The sequence below is a fragment of the Falco peregrinus genome, chromosome 14, assembly GCF_023634155.1.
Source record: "Falco peregrinus isolate bFalPer1 chromosome 14, bFalPer1.pri, whole genome shotgun sequence".
NCBI lineage: Eukaryota > Metazoa > Chordata > Aves > Falconiformes > Falconidae > Falco > Falco peregrinus.
Window position 1 is genome coordinate 5241412 of NC_073734.1, and position 22504 is coordinate 5263915.

General features: G+C 56.7%; 1 protein-coding gene across 10 annotated transcripts in view; it reads left to right on the forward strand.

The window, feature by feature from the left end:
- The first annotated feature begins 6945 nt into the window (after positions 1-6945).
- Positions 6946-22504, forward strand: part of KIAA0513 (KIAA0513 ortholog) — a 28491-nt gene continuing 12932 nt past the window's right edge. The window contains exons 1-3 of one of the 10 annotated variants that reach the window (XM_027783910.2): positions 15302-15870; positions 17077-17291; positions 18453-18511. The gene's annotated coding sequence lies outside the window, so the exon portion shown is untranslated. Of the gene's footprint in view, positions 7087-9065; positions 9228-12394; positions 12646-15301; positions 15871-17076; positions 17292-18452; positions 18512-22504 lie in introns of those variants that run through there. The other 9 variants (XM_027783912.2, XM_027783904.2, XM_027783905.2 and 6 more) reach the window with 9 other exon arrangements.

Genomic DNA, 22504 nt, shown 5'->3' on the forward strand with positions numbered 1-22504 from the left:
CTTCTGTTTGCTGCTTGTTGTTGTTGTTCCAAAGGAAAGTGGCAGGTGAATCCACCCTTCTGACATGCAGCAGCCTGTCTTCCGCCTGTGATAAAAATTCATTTTCCCTTGTTTGGGTATTTGGTGAGCAACTAAACTGATCTCCCGAAGGTGTGAGGCACACACCTCATGCTGTGAATTCCCAACTCTTCCTTGTCCCTGTTTTCTGTTCTTTCTCCCTGCATCTACCCCCAGCAGGTCCTGCCTGGGGAGCCCAGCTCCCTCCCTCAGCACAGGCTGGAGCTGGCAGAACTAACGGCCTGAGCCCTGACGAGGGCCACAGCTCTCCTTTCTGCAAGGAAGCACGTGGCAATCCTGAATTTTTATGTTTTTTATTATTATTATTCTGCTTTGTCTGAAGGAGATTAGCTGGCACAAAATTAACGTGAGGGATGAGGAGGGGGAGGCTGCGCAATGGTGTAAGCCCCCTTTATGGAAGCAGGCTAGGAGTTCTCCATTTCTTAACACCTTTTTTTTTTTTTTCAGGTTTCCCCACCCCCCCCACCCCCCCCCCCCCCATTCAGATTCATGTCCACCTCAGATCTGAACTGCTTTTGGCTTTGTGGTGTGAGCTCAGCTGCCCCCGAGGAGCCATTCATCCCTGTGCGGCAGGGCTGGCGCCTGGCCGTGTGCTAGGACGTGTGGCGTGGTCCCCAGGTCGGTGCGAACAGCCCCAGCCCTGCCTTTACCGGAGGGGATGCTGTGCTTCAAGTTTTGCAACCCAATGCTGCCAGTACGTTTCTTGGCAGATGATTATTTTTGAGAACAAACCTCAGCCATGGAGCACTAAAGTACCAACGTTCAGGCATGAACTTTTCATCTGGCAATGGCTCTGCTGTAACGCTGGTAGTGAATGAAGGGCAGAGCGCGCCATTGCAGCTCCTCCCGTGCAGCCCTCTGGGAAAGTGGGACCTCTTCCATTTCCCCTTTTGGGTTTCGTTTTTTTTTTTTTTGCCACCAATACCTTCCCCTAATCTTCTGCATTAATTTTCTGGTGCTAAAGGCACATCTGACACCGCTCCTTTATGCGAAGTGTTCTGTGTACGATCACAGTCGTTCAAGCCTTAGCAAGGGAAACGCATCTACTAAGCACACAGTAACTCCTACCATATGTTTGGCCTTTGAGGAGCGCAAATGCAGTTTCTCAAGTGGCAACATTGCTGAATACCTGCCACATGCACCTCCCAAGTGCTGGCTTGCAACCCTCCCTCTGCTTCCAAAGAAACTCGGAGGTGTGAGGGTTCGGTGCTGGGCAGCTTCCTACCTTGCTCCCCTTGCTCCCCTCCCGTGCCCTGGCCGAGGCGTGAGGAGGTGGGTGCCACCTGGCAGAGGTGGTCCTCAGCAGGTGCGTTCCTCCTCCCCATGGGTGATGGAGGAACCGCTTTTTCCATCTGCAAGGGGTAAAGTCCCGTGTGTCACAGTCGGTTATGGGCTGTTAACTGTGGAACAGGCAGAGAGAGGGTTGTCCCCTTAGCTGTCAGTTTAGAAACAGGCTCTGCGAGGGTAAATTTTCCTGCTCTGGGAAGACGGCTGCTGTGAACGGGCATGTCCCACGCTGGCTTGGGGACTGTTTGCAGCTGGGTCTTAGTCTCCTCTCAGGGCTGTGTCTGCTCCGCCAGAGGCCACTGCTGCTGTTCGCGGTGATGCTGCTTCTTCCTGCTTGGCTTGTTTCTGAAAACCACAAGGCTTTGTTGCCTTATTGCGGAGTCAGAGGTCTGTTGGATCCAGCCAGGACGGAAGGTGGGTCTCTGTTCTTAATGCTGCAAGTATGCGCCTGAAAATCTGTTCCCTGTGGGAGCTCAGCTCCTGGCAGCTGCCGGAGCCCTTACCCTGGGGTGAGGATGGGATGTGAGAACCGTACCGAGTTTGGCCACCCCGTCTCCCATGCAATACTGCTGCCTTTCTGCTTGATGCTTTTATTTTTGGCTGTTGGGAGACATGCTGCTGGGCAGGTCTGGAGCCTCCTGCTGACTGACTGGCCTGGCAAGCCACAGTGAGCTTGGCCCAGATGTTGCATCAGCTGATCCAGAGCATCAGCACCCCTGAGCTGTGTGAAACACCATCTTGCGCTCTGCTTCGCTCCTGCTCTCCCTGCTCCTTCGGGAACGGGCTGGAACACAGGCTTTTATTCAGCGCTGCTGGGGAGGATTGGGGTTTTTTTACTGTTTTCTGCTTCCCAGCCATCTGTCTTACCCGGGGCTCTTTCCCTGCTGTGAGGGGAGCATCACCTGCCCTCCTGGTGCAGGAGGGGTTGGAGGGTGACAGCCCCGCACAACGCCTCCCAGGGCTGCCTTAGGGGCTGGGGTCCTGCTGCTGAGTCCAGGGACCAGGGGAACCCGGGAGAAGCCTTGCCCACCTCGCTCCTTGATCCAAGGGCTGGTGTTTCCCAGTTTCCAAGCCTTTGGAGGCACCGGAACGGGGGAACGTTGGGCTGCCCGAGCTGGGGTCTGCCCTCTCCTCCTGTGTCTCCCCTGGGCGTGCAGGCTGGAAGATGAGCACTTGGGTGGGTTTCACCCACCCCGTGCCCCAGCAGGGCTTGGCTGCTTCCTTCTGCTGCTGCTGCCGCCAAAGGGTGATTAGTGGCAAGCTCCACACGGTTAATTAAAGACGCCTGAGCTCTTTCCTTCGGTCCTTGGAGTTGCCGACCTTTGGTGTGCACGCTGCCATCCCCCCGATGTGTTCTTGCGGTAATTAACATGTGAAGGTGGTAATTAACGTGCCCGGCTCCCCGAGGCTGTGGCCGTGGCTCTGGGACCCGGCTTTAATGTCTCAACGTCCCTCTCAAACCCGACCTTGGCAGTGACCCCCGCTGTGGCGCGCCAGGTCCGCCAGAGGGCGCCCGGAGACCGGACAGGGACACGCGTGGGACCGGCACTCACGGGCACGCGTGGGACGTGGCATCCCCACGGACACTCGTGGGGCACGGGACCCCCACGGACACTCACGAGACATGGTACCCCCGTGGACAAGGACATTTGTGGGACCAGCATCCTACAGGCACAGACACTCGTGGGACCGGCCCCGCCCGCGGATACAGGCACATGTGGCACCCCCAGCACCCTGAGACTCTTGGGACCAGGCACCTACGGGACTTAGGACCCCTGTGCCGTGCCTCAGGTGGGGACATTCAGGGGCACCCATGGGACCTGAGCACCCCAGGGGACCGGGTGGCAGGACCCCCGGGAGCCAGGCACCCCCGGGATGCTCTGCTGCTGCCCTCCATCTGCAGCCACCTGCCAAGAGGCAGCCCTGCGCACCCTGCCTGCGCCAGTGCCGGGGTGCAGGGGGGGGGCTAGGCGGGAGACCCATGGGCCCCGGTGTGTGGCTTTGCTAGCAGCCACACCTGGACGATGCCCACCCCAGGGAGGTGTGGGGACAGTGCTTTCTCCCACCAAACACGAGTGGGAAGGGCTGAGCCGGGTACCGAAGCGCTGACATCTCCTGGAACACAGCTCGAGGTGAAACAAAACACTGATGCGCAGGGCAGGGAGAGCGGTGGGTGATGCAGCCACCAGCCATCAGCTCCCTCGGAGTTAGTTATTCAATAAGCAGCTCGTTAGCCATCCTGACGCACTTCCTTCCCTGCCTCCTGCTCCGTCACCTTGTGTCCTGCCTCGCTCTCAAGACCGCCAGGCTGTTGGTGGCCCCAGCACCCCCCGGCACAGGCAGGGTCAGAGCTGGGGGGACGATGCTCCTGCAGGGGCTGGTGGTGCCGTAGGGGCTCATGGGCTGCTCTGGGGTCAGGCTGGGAGAAGCACAAGCTGGAGCATCTTTCCTGCTCACTCACCTTTCTCCACCTGGTCCTAAGCTACCTGATTCCCATCAGCTTCCTCAACCTGTCACTCCGGCACCTGGGGGACAGCCCAAACCCACCTTAGTCACTTGTGAGCATTTTGTGCTGCCCAAGCAGCAAGGATGCAACTGCTTTACACGTATGTGGACGTTCAGTCCCCTCCCTCTCTCCCTTCCAGCCTTCGTGTCTCACCTCTCTTCCAAGCATTTTCGCAGTGGCTGGCTTCTCCCCGAGGCTCTTTCTGTCCTTATCCCTCACCTGACCTCCAGGAACCCTCGTTAGTCACGGGCTGGGGCAGGGCTCCCTGCTGCCTGCAGTCACCGCTCTTTCCACAAAGCCTCGTTTGACCCTGTGTCCCTCAGCCCTCGTCACCACAACACCCAAGACACAGCTCAAGTGTCCTTTTGGCAGTGACCTTGTTACCTGCTCGAGTGCATTTACCCCCACCTTGCTCCCAGATATTAGGGGGGTGATTTGCAGCCAACCGCCTGACATCCCATAATCCCGGCTGAGGCAAGATCCATTATTGGTCACTGCATCAGCGGTGCTAGTGCTGCCTGGCTCAGCTTCCTGCATGTTGCTGCTAATTAAAAACAAATGAGGAGGGGATGGCTGGCAAGTGATGTGCTGGATGGCTGCGACTGATCCACTCCATTTAGGAGTTCTGTGAGCTGCTCAAATAAATAACGTGGAAATTTAATTTTCTGCCACTCTGGAAAGGAGAGGTCTTGGATATCATTTGTGCTCTATTCTGAACATCTTGCTTGCTGTAAAGGGGAAACCTGCCCTTGCTGGGACCCTTCCCAGTGGCTCCCGCATGGATAACGCATTTGTTTCATCCACGACCACATCTTGGCTCGGGCTGCTTCGCTAGGGAGAAGGTGCCAAATTGGCCCTTTACCATGCAGTGCCTGACACGAGGGCAGCTGGAGGCAATCACCGGCAGGGGAGAGCCTTTTCCTCTCCAAAACAAGCAGATACGGCAGCGATGGGGAAAAATACGGCTTAGAGCCTGCAGCCAGCTGGGAGCCAGGCAGCGGAGGCTGTACCCCAGCCCTCACCGCGCCGTACATACAATTCCCCTCTCCCTCTTTGTTTTCTCTAATTGCAGAGCGAGGCCTCCCAGGCACAGCCTGTTTCTCACCCCGCGCTGGTACAAAGCTCTGCGGAATGGGGCTGGGACGTGCTGACCCGGGAACGGGGAATGCAGGCTTGGAAGAGGGATGGAACCGGTTTGGGCTTCCCTGGGGAATGATGCTCGGCCGCTCAGCAAGCTGTGGCCGTGACGGTTGCTCTCCTCCCAAGTGTTTTGCCCTGGGGTGGGGGGTGAATGCTGCTCCTGGGGAGCAGAGCGGGACGGGTACCCCCCACCCCAGCATCCCCAAGCCCCCCGGGGTGGGTGGAGGCATCGGGGCAGCACCGCCACAGCCAGAGCAGGGTCCTCGCTGGGGTCTCGGCAGATTTCACGTGTTTCTTTAAGCCTCTTGGGTGGGATATTGGCTTCTCCCGCTGGGCAAGGGTGTGAGTCCTCTGCAATCTCCTCTTGCAACCGTTTCCTTGCCTGCGGCTGGGTTGTTTCACATACGAGGAGGCTCGGGGAGGCAAGGTGGAATTACAACATTACAGACAAAGCCTTAATATAATCTTCCCCGCATGAACGGCATTGCAGGGGGAAGATGTGGAGAATGTTCTGAGGAGCGGGCTTCAAATGAGGCAAGCTGCGGTTCAGGATGTACACTGAATTGCTTCATCACCGCTCCTAATGGCTTAACCAACGAAATCCATATTCATAAATCAAAACAGGAGCGTGAGCGACCTCTGTTCAGCTCTGCTGCCGAGCTGTGGTGCATCCAGAAATAAGGGCAGATTATATATTGCAGGCAGCAGCTCTGTATATATCTTCTGCAGCTGCCACAACTTGGCCTTGGTATTAACTGAGCCCAAGGAGAGACGATACGATCAAATCTGTCTGTCGGCGTCTGAAGGATTAGCTGAGTCAACCAGGAAAAAGCTGAGCTAATTTATCATGCTATTTTCAGTACTGAAATGCACCCTGGACGTAATTTCACCCTCAATTACAGATCTTATAGTTCTGCAGAACATAGTTATCAAAAATATTCTTTTTCAATGCATTTAGTGTTTGGATTTCAGCGTTACAGCGGTGTGGTGGCAGCTCTGTAACCAAGGCGAGCTGATGAGATCTGGGAAGTGGAACCAGTGGAGAGAGAAAATGAATATTATCTGTTCTCTCTGGCCAAGGAAAACATGGTGCAGGGAGGAGAGCGTCACAGATGTGTTGGCAGAAGGACCTGGCGGTCTCTTGCCCACCACACAGGGCTGTCACCAGCACTGGATCAGATCAGCTGCAGCTTTTTCTGTCTCCCCAAGGACACAGAATCTGCTGTTTTCCACCTCGAACCCCCTGAAGTGTCACTGGAAAGCCCAGAGCAAAGTCTGGCTCTGCCCTTCTACAGCGGTCCTTTGGGTATCTCCCCCCCAAACCAGGCTAGCACCCCCTGGGATGCCAATGCCACCCCCAAACCCTCTGGTTGCCCTGGCTGGACCCCCCCAGCATCAAAACATCCTTAAACTGGTGCCTGCTCTGCCAGGGCCACCTCCCCAGCAGCAGGCCAAGGGTGCAGCAGCCAGCCCAGGCTGGAAGCATCTCCATCTCCATCTCCATCTCCGGCTGATGCCCTTTGGCATCCACAGGCAGAGGCATTTCAGCCACCCTGACTTCACTCCCTCCGCAAATCCGGCTGTCAGTGGCCATGCCCTGTGGTGCCTGCTGCAGGTTGATGTCTTGTGTCTCTGCTGGGGAGATCTCCCAGAAAGTAAGCCATTCCCAGGGGACAAAAAATCCAAAACAAACCTCAAACCAAGATGAACTGCAAGGATTCTGCAGCTTTAACAAAAACTCTCAGTTTTACCAAAAGTTTAGCCGTTTGCTGGTGAGTTTGGCAGCCACGGAGGAGCTGGGCTTTGTAGGGATCCCTCAGGGCTGCGGGGCTGGCTGGTTTCCCAGCCCAGTGCGGGTGAAGGCAGCAGTGTGATGTGACGGAGGGGCCAAAAATAGAAACATTACCACGAATGGAGAGGAATAATACTTTTCCTGAAGCCCTGTAATAGCCTTGAGGCTGCTAACGTGGTGATAAGCAGTTGTTTGCCTGTGCTCTGGAGCAGGCGTGTTTTATCTCTTCCTTGTTCCAGCCTGGAGAAAAAGCCCGGTGATTTTGCTGCCGTGGGACCACCAGGTCTGTATTTTACTGTTTCTCTATTCCAGCAGCGCCTGGAGACCTGACTGGAATTACATGGCATGACACAGCTGGTGGCCCGGCTGTGCTCTTAGATTAGAAGCCAGAAGCAGAAGGTGCAGGAGAGGTCTGCAGCTTTTTGGAGGGATGAGCTGAGCAGATCCGATGCCTTAATTTGTGACGTTTTGTGGAACTGGGGAGTCATGGGTGCAGGTGCCCGGCCGGGGGGCTCCCCTGGAGCCATGTGAGGGGCAAGCGCAGCCGTTCCTGGTGCCGGGAGGAGGGAGTGTTTGCAGCCGCCTGTGCAAACAAGTGGCCTCAAGGAGGAAACACCATGGGCTGGGGGAAATCCCAACCTCCTTGTGCAAAGCCCAGGGCTCGAGGAGAGGATTACATCCCAGGTAAAACTGGGATTCCTTTCCCCCTCTCCTGTCCTGCCCCAGAAGTTGTGCTTTCAGGGGAGGTGACGCCAGTGTCCCGTGCAGGAGCACAGGGATGCCAGGCAGCTTCAGTGGTGCAGAGGTAGGAGAAAACCTTACTGATACCCTCCATAAAAGACTTACGTTAAATATCGAGCTAATTTTAGCTATTTTATTAGCAAGCAGCTCTGGGTGATGATGCCTATAACAGTTTAGTGGCTGGTTGCCTCTTGCAGCACCAGTGCTGAGCAGGGCTGGATGAGTTTTTTCCTTTATAAAACCCTGCAAGCGCCATCCCTTGCCTTACACCCGCCCTGAAGCGTGGCTGATAAAACCAGTGACTTCTCCCAGCTTCAGCCCATCTCCGGGAAGTGGCTGATATTAAACTTGAAACAAATTACACTGTGCATTCGAGTGTGGATGCTCAAATGCATTTTCTTTTCCTAATGACAGAGGCAGTGGGAATTGCAGCACCATTAATTTCTCCTTTTGCCTCCTGCGAGTTGTCAGCGGCTCTCCCTCTCGCCTAGTAACTACCGCATCCAAGGGGCTGGATGCTCTGCTGCAGCCCCGGCACCTTTTGTACAAGCTCGGGACTGGAAAATAACTGGAGCAGCCCGGGAAATGCTGCGGGCGACGCCGGGAGCGGTGGGAGGCAGCAGGGATGCAGGGTTTGTGGCGAGCTGTGGAGGGGCCAGCCCGGCCCTAGCACCCAGGGCTGCTGCTCCCCGCCGTGTTTCCTTCTGGTTTGTGCCTTTTGAACCTTTTTGGGGGTTCTCGCTGTTGGTGGAGGGTGGGGAGACGGCGTGACTGCCGGGCTTTAAAGCATTTCCAGCCTGGAGGAAGATCAGCTGTGCTGCCAGCTCTCAGAATGGGAAACTGCCGCTTGGAGGACAATAAAGGTTATTAAATGTCAGGGAGAAATAAAGCTGCCTTTTTTTCCTTTTTCCTTTTGGCTTTTTTTCCCCGCTGGCTGCACTGGTTTGCAGGCAATCAGTGCAGTGGAAGATGGGGACTGGGGCACCAGAGCAGCTGCCTTGGGGTACCCATTGGCTCTGGATTTAGGAGGGGGGGTTACTCTTTGACAGTTTGGGGGTCCTGGCTATGGGTCAGGGACCTGCAGACCCAGCCTTGTGCAAGGGCAGTATTAAATGGGTGTATTCCCCTTGTGGGCACAGCCTCACGGGGTCTTGCGTGGGTTTGGGCTCACGCTCCGGGCTGTGGGATGCATCCAGCTGCCTCCGCTGCTGGCTGCTAACGTGGCTCCGACCCTTTGCCAAGTGCAGGAGCGTGGGTGACGGTGCGGGAGGCGGTGACACCGGCTTCGCTGGCCTCTGCCACACCTCCCGGCTCCGTGCCCTCGTGGCTCCGGCAGTGTGAGCACCAACAGGTCTTTCCAGTCCTGTCCACGCGCTGCCTAGGGCCACGTTTCGGCACACCGTCCCTTCCGGAGCTCCCATCGCGGCTCTCGGGGCACGTCGGCAGCAGGGCGGCACCCGCGGAGAGGGAAAAGCACCGGGTGCGTCACTGGCTTGCCTTGTTTATCTTTTATTTTGACAGTTGTAGCTTTAATTAACCACCGTAGGCTGGTAAATGCTTGCAGGCTGTGCCTGCCCCCGGACCCAGCGCACCAGGGCACGCAGGGTACCTATCGCCTTTTGCCAGACGCTTCTCGCCCGCTGGAAGGAGCAGCCTCGGGGAGCCAGCGGCTACGGGTTGAAGGTAAAAAGCAAACTGGTGCTGCAGGGCTCCCTGGGGAGTGGGCTGGGGCTGGGGCAGCCCCTCGGGGCTCCCAGAGGGTGGGCGTCTGCCTGATCCCGCCTGGCAAAGCCACTGGAATGTGCCAGGAGAAAATATTGGGTGCTGATCGGCACCCTGCGTGGCAAGAAGAAGGTGTGGGATGGCAAAAGTTGGCAAATTTGATGCAGTTTGGAAATGGGGCATTTTCTCAGAGGGTGAGCAGGATGAGCCCTAGGATCTGTGGCCAATGATCGAAGTGCAGCTCCCATGAGATCCCAAATCACGGCATCTCCCCTGCTTCCCCTCAGAGGCTCATCCATGGCACCGCTGCAATGCTTTCCCCCATATTTTCACCTTTGCCATGCCACTGCCTAGCTCTTTATTTTAACAGATGGCTGGAGTGACAATTACTGCCTCAAAAGACCATATTTATAAATTCCTTGTTGGGCTGTTATCTGGCATGTGATAGAGCTTTACACAAACAGAGCCGAGAGTCTCTGCTGGCTCTTGTAACTGGAAAGGAAATTATATTGCACAAAGTGCTTCAAGAGAGCATGACAGGTTTTGCTGCGGAAGTAGCTTTGGTGGCTGCATGTAAAATGAGTTTGGTTTGCATTGATTTGCTGCGTGTTAAGAAATAATCACCTGGGGGTAACTAGCACTGGCTGGCTGGCAGGCATCCCATCCCATCCCATCCCATCCCATCCCATCCCATCCCATCCCATCCCATCCCATCCCATCCCATCCCATCCCATCCCATCCCATCCCATCCCATCCCATCCCATCCCATCCCATCCCATCCCAAGGAGTATGCCACATTGCGGAGAGCTGCAGGCCCGTGAGGCAAAGCTGCTTTTCATGGCTCCTGGAGTTAATTTAATTGCTTTTCTCCTCTTCTTGGTTATCGTGCTCATGAATTTGGAAGCTCTTAATGCAAAACAATTAGGCTGGAGTTCCCTGGGGATGGAGTGGTTTCCTGTCTGGAAATGCTCCCTGTCCCTGCCTGCTTGCTGCTGGGCACCGTGTGCTGCTGACTGGGGAGGTCGATGGTGATGCCTGATGCTCCGGGCTGCACGGTGGGGATTGTGCTGGTGATGTTAAAGTTAAATGAGTTAAGTGATGTTGAAGTTAAATGGGAAGGACACCCAGGAGAGTGGGGAGGTCTGCGGGGAGGTTACACCTAAGCTCAGGAGAGGATGGGTGAGGTGGCCTGCTCAGGGATCCACATCTTTGTCATGATTTGGAAATAAAAGCAGGAAAACAGCATCTGGTCCTCTGCCAGCATGTTGTGCTCTCAGCATCCGCTTTGCTGGGCTTGAGTCATTCGCACCATCTTGCTGGTGACCTTCCCTTTGGCGCTGCGGCTGCCAGCATCTCCCGAGCATCCCCTGCCACATCCTGAGCTGCTCACATCCTGGGGACCGCGGGGCTGCCATGGGCTCCTCTCTCCTGTGCGTGGGTCGGTGATGGTGGACCACGCTCTGCCTGGGTAAGAAGGCACTGCTGGAGGTGATACTTAACCATGGCTTGTCACCCTTTCTAGCAACTGAGCCAGGAAAAGGAGAGGGGATGTAAAACAGGAGAGCTGCGCTGGGCAGTGCTGCAGGTGTCAGCCAGCAGCATGTTTGGGGAGGCTGGTGGAGGCACCGCAGGGTTTTGCCCGGTGTCAGGCTGCCCACGTCAGCTTTCCCTGGGAAACCCAGCAGTTTGCACAAGCTGGGGTGTATCCTGCTGTGCCGAGGTCCCTTCTGCTGCTTTGGGAGCCAGCCCACGACACTGGCAAGGTTCCTGCTGTCACCCAGCCCTGTGACACCAGGATAGTGGAAAGCTGAGCTGTCGCTCGCCGGTGCAACCTTTGCACCCCCAGCAGTCCCGCGTTCGCTCCTCGCCCATCCCAGCTGCCTCGCATGGGCAGGAGGGATCAAACCCCCTGCGTTTCTCCCAGCTCCCTGGGTGGTTTGCCGTGCTCCTGTGGGCTGGTTTCCCGGGAAGGGAGAGGGCAAAGAGCAGTGCCTGGGGGAATGATTTAAGCTGCGGGTGCAGCAGGAGCTCTTCCCCAGGGCTGTCTCGCCGTGCAGCAGCGATGGTGTGCAAGCAACGCCTGCGTGGGCCCAGCTATTCCTGGGTTAAGTGTTCCATGGAGCCCAACGACTCAGGCGTGTTTGCAGGGAAAGCACAGGGAGAGGAGCCCTGCTCCTCTTGCTCGAGCTCGTGTCAGCCTGGCCATCTGCATCTCCCCGGGAAGGCTTTATAAATAGGTTCGGCTGCTTTCCTTTTCCCTGGCATAACTTTTTGGTGCTCTGCAGATTACAGGGAGGCTGAGGGTATTTATAACACCTTCGTCCTAACTTGCTGACGCTTGCCTCCCTTGCTAAGCTTTTCTAACGCACATGCTGTAGCAGATGTTTGCTAACCGAAAGGACCCCGGGGAGACACGGGGAGGCTTTTTCCTCGCTAAAGAAGTTAGCATCAAGGAGGCACGTGTCTTTGACAGCCCATAGCCAGCTCCGCTTTGCTCAGCAAAGAGGTAAGCAGCAGCTGGCGGCGCATGGCATCCCCTGATGTGGGACCTAGCCGTGGGGTGGCCCCCGGGAGGGCAGAGCATCACCCCAACCGAGCTGTGGCGGGGACCGTGTGCTCTGGCACCTTCTGCTCTGCATGGATAAGGCACCAAATCGCTGTGTTTTCGGGCTTGTTTTGTAACTTGGATCCCAGCTGTGATTTACTGGGGCAAGCTGGAAGTCAGCACCAGGCTGATCCCCTCCAGCTCTTTTGCTGTGTCCAGCTAAGGCAGAGAAGCCCCTGTGTTTTAAACCACGTAAACAGCCAGCAAAGGGAAGGTGCAGAGGTTTCCCATGCCTGGGTGGCGTGCCACCACGTGATGAGCCAGCGGGGTGTGAAGTTGGGACTGCAGGCGGATCCCTGTCCTTAGATACTTCCCTAAGTGAGGAGAAGGAAGCTCTGGTGACCTCTGCATCAGAGACTCAACCAGGAATAAGGAAATGAGAGGATTTTCCCAACCGTTGTGCAAATAGGGGCGTTCAGTACAGGAGGGTCCAACTTAATGCCATAAACCAGATTGGATTAGGACGGATTTGCAGAGGGCCAGTCTGGAAGAGCGGCTTATTTAGGTTTTTAGCAGCTGTGTCACAACCATACGTGGTGTTGCAACACGCTGTTGTGTTGTTATGCTCGCACTGGGGCGTTGGGTCTGAGGCCTCAGTGAGCAGCCAGGAGCTCCTGAGCTGGGCACAGGGGACATGCTGTGGGGTGGCCATAGAAAGGTGGCCTGGGCTGTGAGAGGGCACGGGAGGACACGGCTAGAAAAACACCAGGAACCTGACATCTTCCTTGTCTTGTGAGTCTGCACCAAATCCTTTAGCCCATGAGGTCGTGGAGGGTGAGTATCCTTAGGGGCATAGATGGTTTCATAGTGTTGTGGGTCTTTTTAATGTAAATTTATCGTTATGCAAGTGACTCTGTGGTGCTGAAGTGTCTTGCTGCCCCTGTCCCACTCCATGTGCTCTGGCTGTGCTCCGGGTGTGCTCACACCATGGGCTCAACCTGGCCCTGTGGTGTTTGCGTGCGGGACCTGGGCCTTGCAGCTTTTGTCAGAGCTTTTGTCTTGGTTTTCCCTGCGCTTGCTCTTCCCCCATTCCTTACAGCGGGTTTTTGCATCACATCCTTCTGTCTTCAAAACCCTGTCTCCTTTCCGGGGCTGTCGGCACCTTCCCCTGTGCCTTGTACCCAGCCCCGCTCTCCTGGGCTGCTTTTTGCTCAAGGGCGTGAATCAAAATATTGCCTAATACTTTAGTAACTTCCACAAGAGAGGTGCTTCCCCTTGTAGCTGCCAAGTAGGTGGGCATGTCACCCTCTGTTCAGTGCCGGTTCATCCTCTCTGCCTCCCTCGTGGTGCTGGGGAACCGGCCCCGGCAGATGTGAGCTTGGCTGTCTCGTGGTGCCCGCCTACTGCTGGAGTCGTGCCGGGTTGTGATCAGGGAAGGAAAATAGGCCACTTATCGTGTGCGACAGACACAGCCACCCCCAGAGCCTTTGTCTGCAAAAAGGGGAATGAAGTGATGAATATCCGCGTCAGTCCGGGGGCAGAGGCAGCTCGCTGTGTGCCAGCACTGCAGCTGGCGCCCCGACACCAGTGGGTCTGTGAGTGTCCACGGGCTCCCTGCAAACCCACCCAGGAGGGTGGCTGCAGCTGCAAGCGTGGAGAGATGGTCCTCAGCTGGCGATGGAGATGGGGAGAGGGGTCACTGTCCTAGGAGGGTGTTTTGGCGGGGCACCACCATGGAGAGGTACCCACAAGCTGCTTGGAAAGTCTCGAACATCTCATATGGGTGCAGGTGGGGTAATAACCCGGCCTGAACCTTGGTGGAGATGGGCTGCCCTGGTCCATGGCTGCTTCCAGCCGAGGTGGTGTGCCACTGCAGTCACAGGGCAGATGCTCCCAGCACGCTCAGCGAACAGCCCAGGGCCTCTCCTTTAAGGAGAATCATTAAGGTTAAGCTGAATCATTCCTGGGAGGGCTGTGAGTTACTGAAGCAGGTGGAGCAGCACAAAACTGTCCTTCTTCCATCCCAGTGCCAGAGTCCGGCTTTGGTTTGGTGCCAGGAGCATTGCCAGGGTTCCCACCTCCCCTGCTCCAGTGCAAAGCCCAGGTCCACAGCAGAAACAACACATAAAAAACATGACCTGCAAGTCGTGCCTTAAAGATCAGGCATCCACATGAAAACCAGAAAGATCTGGCGAGGGGAAGGCAGTAAAACCCTCACCATTGGGTTATATAAAAATTGGGGATCTGGGATGTGTTTTTACATGTCACTTGCAATTTCTGAAGTCTGACTTAATTATAATAATCACCCTCAGCAAACAGTCAATTAGTAATGCTCTTGGATTTCTGCTGAGCTCAAACTTTGTGTCACAAATGCGTTGTTTCCTCTGTGGGCTGTTGCTAATGTGTGCGCGGGGCTGGCAGCATCCCCTCCATGCGGGGGCGGATGGGGTGTAGAGCAGTTTTGCACTAATTGGCACCATCTGAGCCCCCTCTATAAGGATGCTCTCACTCCTGCATGGCTCAAAAGGACTGAAAAGCCATGCAGAAGCTTTTACTCTCTTCCAAGGGTGCTCTTGTGTGGCAGCACCTGGGTTTGGCTGGGCTTTGCCGGGGATGCTGCAGTCCCCTTGGCACCGGTCCCAGCGATATTTCCCTGGGTTTATACAAAGGCCATTGCCCCACGGTATCTCCTGGGGAGGGAAGATACTGTTGTTACAGCCAAGCCTGGTTTTTGCTCGCTATGGGTAGTAGAGCAGGACCAGCTGTTGTTCTCTGAGGTGTGCTGGGTCAGTGATCACGGACTCCCTGCCCATGGGGGATGCTCTGTTACAGGAGCACAAAAGGGGCTCTGCTCTGGGCTGGTGTGATGCTGGAGCAGGGAGGATAAGCAGGACTGGGGGTGCTGTGCTGACATGGGGGGTTTCCAGCCTCCCCTTGCTGTCCCAGCACATGTGCCACTGCCTGGGCAGTGCTGTGGAGTTGGGGGGGCTGTTGCTTCCCCCAGAGCACCTTCTTCAGAGACAGCTCACGGGGTTAATGTGGGCAGTGGCTGGTCAAGTGGTAGGGTCCTTCTGGGAGGGCTGAGATGCCCTGGCAGCGGCTGGTAAGGGTGGAGCTGGAGGAGTTAGTGGCCTTATCTACCTGGTTGTTTGCTTCTCTTTGTATCAGAGATTCCCCGTTGTTGTGAGCACCCCAAAACTGTCACCCAGGCATGTAACACCCTCTTTGGGATATCCTTCCCAGAGGTCTCTCCCTCTCTCCTATCTCTTGCCACAAAACCCCTGGAACTTTTTCTCCAGCAGTGCCAGGGGACAAACTGGACTCCAGCAGCACTGCCCTCCAGGCCAGTGAATTCCCCCGAGTGCTGCCCTCATGCCACCACTCACTGCACCGGCTGCTCTCACCCATTTTCTCCTCCCCACTGGGGCTTTTCTGCCTCTGATCTAAATTGTGGGTTCCTCCTCTCCCCCAGAGTGGCTCACCTGGGAAGGAGCAGAGCAGGTAACCCGCAGTCCTTAGGGGTATGAGTGATGGGGAAGCTTAAAAACCAGCTAAAGGTGTTGGGAAGGGCTGGAGAACTCCCCTTTGATGGGGACCTCACCTAATTTTGCTTAATATTTTGGAAGTCTGTGCGTGCAGGGGCTTGGACAGGCTGTTTTGGTGGGGGAGGGGACGATGAGCTTGGCGTGAGAATCCCACCGCAAGGCAAGCGCTCCAGCCGGGGCTGCACACTCGCCCTGTGCCGCAGGAAAGGGGCTGGCGTGGCTCTCTGGAGACGTCCGCACTCGGCCGGCCGTGAAAACCGTGGTGAAATTACACAATGAGCTTTTTCCTTCCCCCTTCCTCCGAGCCGGCGCTGCAGCCAGCCAGGCTCTGCGCGCAGCCGTGCGTGCCTGCGTGGGCACCCGCGATGCGCCTGAGCTCCGGAGGGAGGGAGCGCATCGTCCCCGCGTCGCCTGCATCCGCTGCTCCCCGGTGTGCCGGCCACGCCGGAGCCAGCCTCGCCCGATGCCGCTGACCCGCTGCCGAGCCAAGGTGCGCCGAGGCTCCTGGGTGCAGGTAAAAGCAAGGGGAGGGAGGGAGGGCAGTGACGGGGGACACCAGCTCTCCTGTGACCCCGCGTGAGGACAGGCCTCGGCACGGCAGCGTGGTCCCCTCCGCTGAGGTTTAATCCATCCCTTTTCCCCATCTCACGCTGGGAGGTGATAACACTTTTTTTGTGGCCCGGCAGCCGCTGAGGCAGCACCGACTTCTCTTTAAACTCAGCTCATGGGTGGGATGAATCCATCCTCCCTGGGTAGGATGGAGGGTCCCCAGGTGCCCCCCCAAGGGTCCCCAGGGTCCCTCAGCAAAAGACTTCAGCCGCGCTGCCGTGCTGGCTGCATCTTTAACCATGAACCCAGCAGCGGGGGGCTGGAGGCAGCACCTCCTGTGGGGGGAGCGGGGGGTGGGGGGAGTGTGTTTGGGGCAGGGGAAACCCTCCTGTGCCTTTCGGGGAACCCATTTCCAAAATACAGCCTGGCCCCCAACCACCCCTAGGTGAAATTTTGCCAGGTGAAAACGGGAATTGCAAAATAAATAGCTCCATTTCGGGGCTCTGTGGGGATGTGTGTGCATGGTGGGGTGTGTGTGGAAGCTGTGCTGATGGCAAGTGTTAAAGGAGAAACTGCTGCTCGGCACAAAAGCCGTTCTTACGCAGCACAGGTCTATTCAAGAGACATTTAATTCTCTTCTAAAGTCCAGGCGGATGGGGAGCTGCCATCTGGTGTCTGATGGCAGCAGGAAGAAAGGGCTCTTTGCAAAGCGGAGCAAGTTGGGAGCTTGCTGGGCTTCAGATTATTTGAAATGGCTCCGTTATTGAGGCTGAGCGAGCTGGCTTTGGAAAGTGACCCGTGTGGGTTAATGCTGGCTTTGGAAAGGGGAAGGATCCTGCCTGCAGCTGCCCGACCCAGCAGGCAGCAGAGCCCCTGCAGGGGGATGCTGGGGCCAGGGAAATTGCTGCAGCTGGGGAAAAGACCCAGGGGACCAACGGTGTTCACTACACCTGCCAAAAATCCTCCCCTGCACTGGGGACTGTCAGGGGCTGGGACCACCAGCCACAGGCTCTCACTCTGCTCTCCAGCTCTCCCTGTCCCAGCACAGAGCTGGGTGCTGGTTCTGGCATGCACCGAGTGCGTGCGGCCTCTGCCCTGCCTGCGCCAGCACAGCTGAGCGCAGGTCTCGGCTCACAGCCTCCCCGGTATTCAGGGAATTATTTTTATTAAGTTGCAGAGGTTGTAACTTCTCCGCCTGCGAGGAGCGCCTGCAGCCGGGGGAGCAGGGCTGTGCCTTGGCAAGGACACAGCTTAAAGCCTGATAAAACGGGAAGCGTGTCTTCGCTGCCAGCGCAGGGAGCAGAGCGGATCTGCGGCAGGGACAAGCAAACTCAGCGTGGGGGAGTTCCAGCTTCCCGAAGTCCCAGGGCTTGTTTGAGCAAGGAGGTTTGTGCTTTTAAATGTTCACGGGGCGCTTTGGGAGGAAGGGTAGGTGCGGTACCTCTATATTTAGGATGGTTTGAGGGATCTGGCACTTGACGGGTCTGCATCCCGCAGCCATGACCCTGCTGCTGGGGTGTTCACGCTGAGGGAACAAGACTGACCAGTTCCCCTGGAGGAAACAGGCTGTTCCCTTACGGCACAAGGAGTTTTCCTTGGCAGAAACAAAGCTTTGCCCATGGTGCCTTTGCAGAGCCCTGCCGGGCTGGCTCAGCGCCTGCCACAGCACTTCTCACTGGTGTGGAGGTGCTTTGCCAGGATGGATCCGTAGATGCAATGGAGGTGGGTGGCTGCGTGGTGTCCCTGGGGAATGCTGGTACCAGGAGCTGCGGCAGTGGCCGCAGTGCAAGCAGCATGCACGTGTCGGACCTCACGGTCTGGCTGCCTGGGGGCTTGCAGGGACCTGGATGCACTCATGGATGTGCTGTGCACAGGGAGGATGAGATGAGCATGGATCTCCATGGTGGGCTGCAGTGTGGAAAAGTGCCAGCACTGAGTAATGGCACTTTGCCCTGTCCTTCCAGCAGCAACAACTCCCCATGTGCCTCCTGCATCGGGGCTGCGTCCTCTCTGGGGCAGCAGGACATTCGGTGGGAGGAGGTGGCAATACTCCGTCCCCCTTCCCGCAGGTTAGGAAGGACATGTCCCCTGACATGGCTGGGAAATGGAGACATGGGACATATTTAAAGCACCTCTGCTGCAGAGCAAGACAAAGCCCTGTCGTGGCCAGGGCAAGATGCTGCCCATGCGCTGCGGGAGCATCTCTCCTGCCCCCGCACAGCTCCTCCAGCTCTGCACAGCAGTGGGGATGAATTCAGCCCTTGGCATGGCGTGGATGCACTGCTGGAGATCTCAGTGGAACTCGTGGCTGTGTCAGTGCCGTCCCCTCTGGGCTGCCAAGCCAAGTCCTGCAAGAATATTGTGACTTTTTCCCAAAGCAGCATCTCTAATGGGGGATGCAAATGTGCTGAACATCCCCAGGGGCTTTCAGAGCCCTTGCATTACGTGTCTGGGTGCCATGCCAGCACCCAGGGAGCAGAGGGACTGGAGGGACGTACTCTTGTAGCTACAAGAAGACAGCCAAAGGTTTCTTTGTTTTAATTACAGTTTTTAATCGCCCCTGAACGGCTCCAGGCTGGAACACCATCTCCATGTAGGACACAGATGTGAGTGTGGGTTCGAGTGCTGTCATGATGCAGGATGCTACCCACGGCCTGAGCTGATAACAAGGATTAGCTGAGTTTGTCACCCAGCTCTGGGGACGGGGTGGGCAAGTGCTCAGTGGGGGCCAAGCCCCACCACTGGGGAGCGAGCAGAGCTGGGCCACAGAATCCTGCTCCCCGCTGGGATTTCCATCACAACAAAGTGGGATTGGATTCCACTTCCCAGGCATGAATTGCTGAGGTCCTGCAGCATTCCCAAACCAGCACACCTGTAAAAAGTTTTGGGGGTAAACTCCATGCAGGGTTTAGGGATGATGGGAGAAAGCATCTCATCCTGAAATCCCTGGAAAACACTGGCTTGCCTGACAGGATCATGGCATGGGGACACACGCTGCTGGCACAGGGAAAGGGCTGCTGTTGTAGGGGTCTTGGTGGGACGATGGGGTCTCTGGTGCTGCTGGGAGGGACAGTTTTGGGTCTACCATGTCAGGCCACTCATCTTGCAGAGTAATAACAGTTCTTAGAGTGGAGCCAAGGCTCTTGCTTGGGGGAGAGCATCACGCCCTTCGTGCATTGCTTGCAGCAGCGCTGGCAGCTGCACAGGAGCACAGAGGGTCCCTGAAGGCTGTGCTCAAAGCTGGGCTGCGTCGTGTCCTTTATCATTGCTGTTCTCTGGTCTTGGTCCTGTGGGTGTCAGTTCAGCATCACTTGGAGAGGCTTTGGGAGTGATTATTTTTTGCCCCTGTGTGTCGTTTCCCCAGGCTTTGCAAGGAGAAGGAATTCAACTGCAAACCTAGATTAGGTGGTCCTGCCCCCTGGAAAGGATGCGCTGGGACCAGGGTGGGAGGAGGATGGCAGAGATGCGACGTTCCTCTGAAACAGAGCAGAAAAGAGGTCCTCCCTCATCCCCAGCTCCGTTGCTTTGCATCCCAGCTCCTTTCTCCTCTGTTCTTCTTCCAGCACTGGGTTTAAACACCCTGTGGGTCCCTTCTGGCTTTGCACATGCCTGTCTCAGGGCAGAGCCACGCAACCTCTCCCATTCCTCCCTGCCAAATTCCTCAGGGCATCGATCCACCTGCAGCCCTGGGGCTTGACCTGCACAAACCAACTTGGTTTCGTTCATCTCCAGGTCCCAGTAGCATTGTTACCCTGAGTACCCAGGCACATGTGTCCCATGCCACCCACAGTTCTCTCAGTGCCCACGTCAGCAGGTTCTGCCCCCTCCTTAGGTAGCTGAGACATCGCAGGGGCTGATGCAGGTGGAGGAAGCAGCAAAACTGGGCAGTTCCTCGGTTAGATGGGCCAGAAATGCTGGTTTCAGAGGCAGATCTTGGAGGAAAGCCACTTGCGCATGTATGTGCAGCTATAGGTGCATCATTCAGACCAGCATTTCTCTTTAGTACAAAACAGGCCTTTTCCAAAGTTTCAGGGCACCACGATTTTCCTGTGGCGTTTCCATGTGTGGCTCCAGCCACCTCTTTCTTCACTAATGAAATTCCCTGGCTAGTGCCTCTGGTGGGAAGATGCCACGCCAGCTGCCTGTGGGGACCACAGATATGCTGGAAGATGCTTGCTTGCAAGAAAGCCCACAGTCAGCTACACTCTGCCTTGTCTGTTGGGTTGAGCTTCATGGTTAAAGTCAGCCCAGGAGCTGGAGGACCCAAAATATTCTGAAGCTCATGATGGTGCTGAAGCTCATGATGTCGTAGTAAGGCTCCCGAGCAGCCAAAAAGCCCCTTTTTATTCCAGAGCCCTTGTTTGATCTCAGAATTGACCCAGCAGTGGCAAGGCAGGAGCGGGATCCCCTGGGCTGTGCCTGGGCAGTGGGGGGATGTGCTGGTCTCCACGTGTGGATGGAGCTGAGTGCTCAGGCTGCAGGAGCTGAGGTTCCTCGTTTGCACTTTGGCTGTTCCTTTCCTGCTTTTGTTCTGCTGGAGTGATGACGGGGCTGTGGAGTGGGTATGGGGCTGAGTTTGAGGCTTGTTTTGTTTTTTGAGGTTCTTCTGGGTTCTGTGCTGAGAACTCAACAACCTTGAGGCTGTGGAGACGCCTGGGCACCCGCAGCAGCTGCCAGCACCTTGAAACACCTTCCGTGGCCTTCGCTCAAGGGCAAGGCTTTATCTTGGGCTGGTCAGTGAGTGCTTAAATCCTTTCTGGCCCTTTGTGAGTAGAAAGCACTTACTCACGCTGCCCGCAGCCCTGGCCAGGTTTCTGCTGAGCTTGCAACACTCATACCCACTGCCAGTCCTGGGGTCTCGCTCAGCCTGCACCCCAAGCCCTCTCTCATGCCGTGGGATGTGCCTACATGGAGAAGGGCACGAGGGATGCCAGGAAAACACAGTTCAGCGTGGTTCAGAGCAGTTGTTGGGGAAGCGGTGTGTGCTGAGGGCTGTGGGTGAGCTCCTGCAGTGCTGCCCGGAGGGGACAGGGCTGGGCAGGGGCTGGGCAGGCAGCGATGCCATCTGCTTGCTGCCTGCTGTGCACATCTGGCAGCGAGCTCAGGGATGCCTCTCTGTCCCCTCCTGGGCACAGGCATCGCCTGAAGCAGAGCCAGGGGCCACCTTTCCCCCAGCGCAGTCCTGTGATGTCTAGAGAAATATGTTGTCCTGGATGTGGCCGTCTCTTCCCTGTGCCACTGGTGTGCTGATGCTGGGTTTCTGGGGCAGGACAGACCTGCCCAGAGCTAGAGCTGATGCCAGAGTGATGCATCTTCATTTATATTTGTTTTCTAGAGCTGGAACTCCCTAATCTTGGCTCTATCTTGCTCCTAAGCAGCGTGTTGCTTGAGGCAGCTTCTGCAAAGCTCTCTGCTCAGCCGTGCAGAGGGTGGGTGGCAGCCCAAGGGCAGGCTGGCCATGGGAGGGGGCTGATCAGCAGCTCTGGGTCAGGCTGTGCCCCCTCCATTTGCAAAGTACCAGTGCAGAAATGCTGTCATCTCCCCCAGCCACCTAGTGGGAGCAATTCTGATTGGGATGGATATTTATAAGGGTGACCACCTGGTAGAGAAATTTCTCAATTTCTTTACAGGCTGCATGTGGAAGGGGGCAGCTGGGACTGCCACACGCCAAGGAGTGCCCAGCTCACAGCTTACCTGCATGAAATCTTTTTGCACGGGACTGTGTTCAGTGTCACATCCGTGCAGCGCCTGTCATTTGGGCAGGTGGATTTGTTGTCCCCACCAATTCCCTTCCACTGAGCGCTGAACTGAGAAAATATTCTCAAAAAGCTCTTTTGAGCTCAAAAAGCTCAAAAATCTGCTGCCTTCTGCTTCCAGGTGTGCTCCTGCAACAGGGTGCACGGGGGAAAAGCAAGGTGCAGCTTAGGGAGGGAGGCACGTGCTGCCAAGCATGGCTGCGTGAAGGTCCATCATGTGCACCCTGGCCTGCCTCCCCTTAAAATACAGCCTGGGATGCTCAGAAATGAGCTTGCGCTGCCGGAGGCAGCTCTGAGCCCAGATCTGCAGGTGCTGGAGGGGCTGGCGGAGGAGGTCCCCGCTCCATCAGTGCAAAAAGGGACTTTGCAGCTGCCTTGGGTGTGGGAAGGGCCGGGGGCGGATGGATGAAGCGCAGCGTGGTCCCCACAGCTGGCTGGCTCCCCGCGGGCACGCCACCAGTCCCTCCAGTGCCGCAGCCTCTCGGCTGCTCCTCTCCTCCCCACAGCCGGTGCTCTCGGAGGCTCCCCGGCTGCAGCAGCATCCTTGCGGCTCTGCCAGGACCCAGGTTCCAGCATGTGCTGGGGGAGAGTGGGGCTCAGTGCAAGGAAGGGGGGAAAGCGGGGTGCCAGCAGAGGGAGGAGGTGACCGCTTGGTGTTGGGTGCATGTGGGTGCATGAGTTTTTGCCACCCGAGGTGACTTTCCTTTCTGTCCCAGTTGTCTCTCAGCCCTGGGGACCTGGGTGACACGGGCTTTTCCCAGCCAGGGTGATGGGCTGCCTAGTGCTCAGGGAGGGTGCAGTGTTGTGCTTCCCTCTCTGTCCCATGGGTCCCAGCACCCTGCT